Source organism: Ochotona curzoniae, unplaced genomic scaffold (assembly GCF_017591425.1).
Source record: "Ochotona curzoniae isolate NIBS_2020 unplaced genomic scaffold, NIBS_Ocur_1.0 scaffold_2476, whole genome shotgun sequence".
Lineage (NCBI taxonomy): Eukaryota > Metazoa > Chordata > Mammalia > Lagomorpha > Ochotonidae > Ochotona > Ochotona curzoniae.
In genome coordinates, this window is record NW_024467095.1 from 21,042,719 (window position 1) to 21,048,718 (window position 6,000).

Sequence of the window (6,000 nt, forward strand, 5' to 3'; positions counted from 1 at the left end):
GATGGAGAGAAAACAGGAAAACGAAAGGCTGAGTCTCTGAAACCCAGGGTTTTCAACTGTTCTAATACACAAAGGCCAAAAGACACAACACCCAACAGACACCATTGGGAAAAGTTTCAAAGCTGACACGCTCGTTTAGAAGATGAAAATGTGAAAGTGCTCAACGAGAATGTGTTTTGGGGAGAGGGGGAAGCACCAAGTCTGCGAGTGTGCAAGCAGAGTGGGGGGCTGGAGGGGGCAGCGCACGCTGCAGGGTGGCCACGGGAGCAGCCCTCTCTCTCAGCCCTGCTCCGCTGGGCCCTGCAGCGTCCCGCCGGGAGGCTCCAGCTACCTTCCCCCCAGACACACAGGTGCACCTGCAGCGGCTCTGCCCTGTCCCTTGGCTGGACTGCGGTGCTCATGGGCCACTGAAGGGTGCCTGCCACAGCTGGGTGTTTAATAAGGCGAAATGGTACTAGCCTAGGCGCAGGCACGCTTGCTAAGTAAGTGCTTCCATGGTTTCCATCGCGTTTCAGTCTGGGGGAGTCCCCTAAGAAGGAGGGGTGTCATTCGGAACAGCCGCCTCAGGAAAGCCAAGGTGTGAGTCAAGTGCACCCAGCTAGGCCTTCTCTGTCCAGGCCTAGCGATCGTCGATTGGCCATGGTCCATGTGGGATCAAGGCAAGCTACACATTTGTATTCCTCCTTGTGAGGTGCAGAGTTATTGCACCTTCAGTTAATACTCGGGCTTGCTGAGTTAGCAGGGCAGGCACCGCCACCTTGCGAGGGGGAAAGCTGAGGTTCCTGGAGTTCCCAAGGGCCGCTGCTGAGTTCACTACCCTGAGTTCAGGCGTGTTCAGGGACAAGAGCACGCCTGAGCGCTCTGTAACTCCCTGATTAAAAAAAAAAAAAAAATCAACAGCAAAATCATGGCAACAGAGCCACAGAACCCATCACCCTACTGCCGGGCCGGTAGAAGCACTGTAAGCAAGTAAATGGGAGAGAGCGCGCGTCTGGGGGCAGTGGAAGAGCTGCTGGTGCTAGGGAGCTAGGCAGCACGGAGCGCACGGTGCCGCTGGTGCTGGAGAGCTGGGCAGCACGGAGCGCACGGTGCGCTTCTCTGGCCTTGGGAAGCTTTCGGCACACAGGCTGGTCAGGTGTCCAGGCTCTCCTGAAGATTCTTAGCCAGCAGAGCAAATGGATGGCCAGGGAAAGGGAACCTGGAGTCCCACAATAACTCCAGGGAAAAAAAAAAAAACAGACTTGGATTAAGTTTTTTCCTAAGCAGCAGCGCCACTGTCGCAGCACACCGCAGATCCTGTGATTGTTGGGAAAGGATGGCGATTGCTGGCTGAGTTCTGAGGGCTGGGCAGTCCATCAGGGCGTGGGCGTCTGGGCCAGCACATTCCTGCTGGGGCCTGGCATGCCAGGTGGGAGATGCCGGAGCAGCGGGAGCCCACTCCTGCAAGCCCAAAACGTCTCCCAGGAGTCCGCACCCCCCGACACCTGCAGAAGGGATTGTATTTCCAACACACGCATCTCAGGGGACCCCCCATTTAGACCGTAGCAATAGTCAAATTTGAATTTCGGTTAATAGTTTGTATTTTTTTTTTTTTTGTATTTTGAAATTTTAGTTAATAATTTTGGTTAATAGAAGTATGTGTCCCATATTTTGTATAACACATTCTGCTAACATGACATAAAACGGTCATTTGAAGCCAAAAATAATTCTTACTTGCTAAAAGTCAGGTATGTAAAAAGCGGAAGGTCTTTATTTTGTCAGTAACTAAATTAAGGAAGGCAAAGCTTGGTGCTACCGAGTCTTGGGGGGGAAGCAAAAGCACTTTGAAAAGCCGGAGCAGCAAAAGACCGGTCAAGTGAAGCAGTGGGAGTGGAGAAGGAACAAAGAAATCTGTAACTGGTTGTGATCAATTAGTTGTAAGCACCACTGCACTCGGACCAGCCAATATCGCACAGTGTGCCGTTACCTATATAAGCCGCAAAAGTGCTGTTGCCTTTACAGTTATAGTGATTTTTCATAGGCATCCTTGCTTTAAAATATATAAATACGTGCTTCAAACTTACACTATACTAAGTATAGTATATTAGGTACCTTGACTTTATTAGTGACAGTCGTTGAAATCAAGGCACTCTGAAGCAGCCCCACTCTGAGCATTCTGGGTGATTTTTATGCAAAACAGCAGCGGCTGCAGACTCCGGGGCCTGGAGCCTCGCTGGCGGCCCGGGCAGGGTCCCCGGTTCCAGCCCCGGCCAGCGGGCGGACCGCCTCTCCCTGCCCGCCGCGTGGGGCGCGACCGCGGCCACTCAGCCCCGCGCGATCCCTTCGCGCTTCCAGGCTCAGCAGGTGGACTCCGCGCTCATCGTTGTGAACGGTCCTGGACGACAAAATGGTTTTCAGGGCAACTCGAGCGGGCATCAGCAACAACCGTTGTTTTCTCTATATGTCCTTCACTTTAAAGGAACTACCATCGTAAAGATCTTTTATTTTCAAGTTTGGTTGAATATTTCATGTACGAACTGAATGCCAAATTTAAAAGAATTTCATTTTGTTGTGTCCTAGGCTCCTATTTTTAAAGATTATTTTTTTAGCTTTTAAAGTAATCAAATTGAGATGTAGTTTTACATCCGTTCATTTTAACATTAATGACATTTTCAATTAAGCCTCGAAGAATTTCAAACTGTGATGTGCTGTAAACAGCTCTATTTCTTGTATGCACGATTGCCAGCCCGCGGAGCTTTGGTCTTTTTGCTTTTGTTTTTAAAACACACTGTTTGCAGAACAGTTTTAAGCTCACAGCAAAACTGAGCCAAAGGCAGGGAGGGGCTGGTGTGTGCCACTGCATTGTGTGTGTCCACAATTAGTTTTATTGTAACAAAGCAACTTTGTACACATTAAACATTTCAAATTCATTAACATCTTTTCTCTTCCAGTAAAACAAAAAGAAACAATTTTAAGATAAACAGGGACAAAATTACAATAGAGAATCTCAACTCCAAAGAAGCCCCCCCAGGCTCTGCTGGTTCTGCTGTTGGGTGGCGGGGCTCAGATCATCATTAGGAGATAATTTTTATTTTTCAAGTGTCATCTTAGCCTATGAGGATGTCTGTTAAGCACAACGACGCGTGCCAAGGGGGAACCATGTGGTCAGACCGCCCATGGAACCCACCCAAACATCTCAAAACGACCCTTCGCTGACCTTCTAGAACCCCGTTTTTAAAAGTTGTTTTCTTTCTTTTTTAGAAGGTAGACAGATACATGTTGGCCAGTGCTGTCCGTATTCACATCAAAGACACAGTGTAATCTCTGAGCCCACGTGCAGAGAAAGCAGGGGAAAGCTAGAGTTCTGTGTTTGACACAGGCCAAGCAGCTGCCAGCTCCCGGCTGGACCGGGGCAGCAGGAGGCTCGCTTTTCCCACAGAGCACAGTGGTGTTGATTCGGACCAGAAGGGGACAGAAAGGGTAGGAGATTCTCTTCCTGCTGTATTCTGCGGAAGGTGTTAACCCACAATCCGGCGATAGCTTTGGAGTAAAGAGACCTCAGAAACAGACCGAGTGAGCATCAAGGGGGGGAAAAATAAAAAACCAGCAGACGGCAACTTGCTCCCAGGGACTGGAGAAACCCCTCAGTGTCTTCTGCTAGCCATCTTCCTCCCGCTCTCCTTCATCATCAGCCTCATGATGCGTCTCTGGAACCAAGTAGTACTCCAACAGGATTGGCCACATGTGGTCCTTGATGACCTCGCCCGCCTTGCAGCCGGCGTCCTGGTCGTCCTGAACCAGTTGAAGAAGCAATTGGGCTCCTCCTGCTGCTGCTTCCCGCTGCCTTTGTTCTGTGATGGACTTTCATCTGCTGGCTCACTCCTCAAGTGAATCCCCCCGGTCAGAGCTGAGCTGATCCGAAGTCAGGAGCCAGGAGCATCTTTCGGGTCTTCCACGTGGGTGCAGGGTCCCAAGGCTTTGGGCCGTCCTCGACTGTTTTCCCAGGCCACAGGCAGGGAGCTGGATGGGAAATGAGGCAGCTGGGACATGAACCAGCATCCATATGGCATCCCGACGCATGCAAAGCAAGGACTTTCCACAGACACCTGTTCATGCCCCTTGCTTTCAGCTCTTGCACATGCCGCTTCTGGCCAGCAAGGTCCATTCTCACCTGCTCTCACAGAAACCAACAGTGGCCATCCATGTGCGGTCAGGGCCATGGGTGGCCGCCTGACAAGAACATGCAGCCACACCTGTTGGTAGCTAACGCAGCTGGTGGGATGTGGACAGGGGAAGGCTCTGACATCACCATGGAAGGTCCAGAGGAGCACGTCCGAGCAGGTTGTGCCAATCACCATCTCTCCCAGAAGGAAGTCTGAGGGCATCATGGTCCCAGGGGCAGCTTCCTGCCAGAGAGAAGAGAGTTCCCTGTACCTTCTGTCATTCATGGACTGGCCGGGGAAGGGGGAGGTGTGTGAAGACAGATGTGGTGGGGGTTCATTTGCATTACCCTGAAAAGAAACCCCCCAGCCACCAGGAGTCACACCAAATTCCCCTGACTACCAAACCTTGGTAGCCACTAACCTACTATCTGTCTAGATTTGCATGTTCTGAGTGTTTCATGTAAATGGAACCCCTGTCCTCTCCCTTAGCATAATGGTTTCAAGATGCACGCATGTGGTAATGAGGAGCAACAGTTCTCGTCCCTGCGCATGCACACGTAGTGCTTTGCTTACACCTCTGGCAGCTGATGGACACGTGGATTTCCACATTTAGTTCTTCACTAGTGCAGTTCTCGCTCATTCTGACACTGTGGGTTAGTGGTTCGTGGGAACTAAAACATTCTCCATGCCTGCCCTTCAAAATAAGAGGATGGCCAATTAAAATACTGCTAGACATCTACTGAGTAATTGGAGAAAAGATACAGGAGGAAAGAATCAGGTGGTGGTTAAAATGCCTCCCCTAGACTTGGATGGTAGAGCCAGACAGATCAGTACAGGATATTTCTATCATTAAACATTGACATCCTGTAAAAGCTGTGGATTTGAAAACAGAGTCGACGGTGTCTGGAGGGTGTTCAGAAGCCCTCCTGGCCGCCTGCGTAGTGCATGGGAGAGCCAGAGCTACACAGCGCTTCTGAAACACGTGCGTTAGATAGTCTCTGCTCTGCAGGACGGTGCCCCCTGGAGTTGTGCAGTGCACAGCACACTGGGCTGTCCAAGGTGGCGCTGCCTGGACGGAGACCAACAGGGACACATTCCTGGCAGACCTGTCCGTTGGCCAGCACATGCTGCAGGGCCCGGGGAGATACAGGCGGAATCCCAGGACTGCCATGGCTGCTTTAGTTAAAAGACAACTTCCTTCCAGCCTAATTTGTTTCACATTCTATGTGCCTCTGCTACTTTGCACAGTCATTTAACTTGGTTCTGGAAATGACACCTTCTTATTTCCTACTTATGCATCTTTCCTAAAAAGAATATCTACAATGTGAAATATATTCTCTGATATCCAATGTTATCCACACTATCGTGAATATTAGAAGTTGCATTCCGCATTCACATTTCTTTACATATTTACATGATGGTACCCTATATTACTGTATTATATATACTATATAGTGAGTGGAGTATAATCTATTTTAGTTTATATTCTGATAAGAAATGAGAAGTAATTACTTTAATTAATCAAACAAATAAGCCCACCATTGTGCTACAAGGAGACCATGATCATTTACTTCCAGAATACACTGTGCATATTCCTGTCCTATAGGAGGAAATCAATAATTACAGCATGAAACCAATCTTTCCTTGAGTTCATTTAAAAAATTCGAACATTGTAATTAGAACATTTACCAGGGAACCCATTTAGACTTAATGATACTTGCTAGCAGGCTCTGATGTTTTCAACAGAGATGATAATTATGTCATGGATGGATTGATGTGGTGATTAACTGCTAGCTGTGTCACAGCTGATAACATTACAATTACAAAAAAAAAAAAAAACCAAACCCAGCCTCCCTCT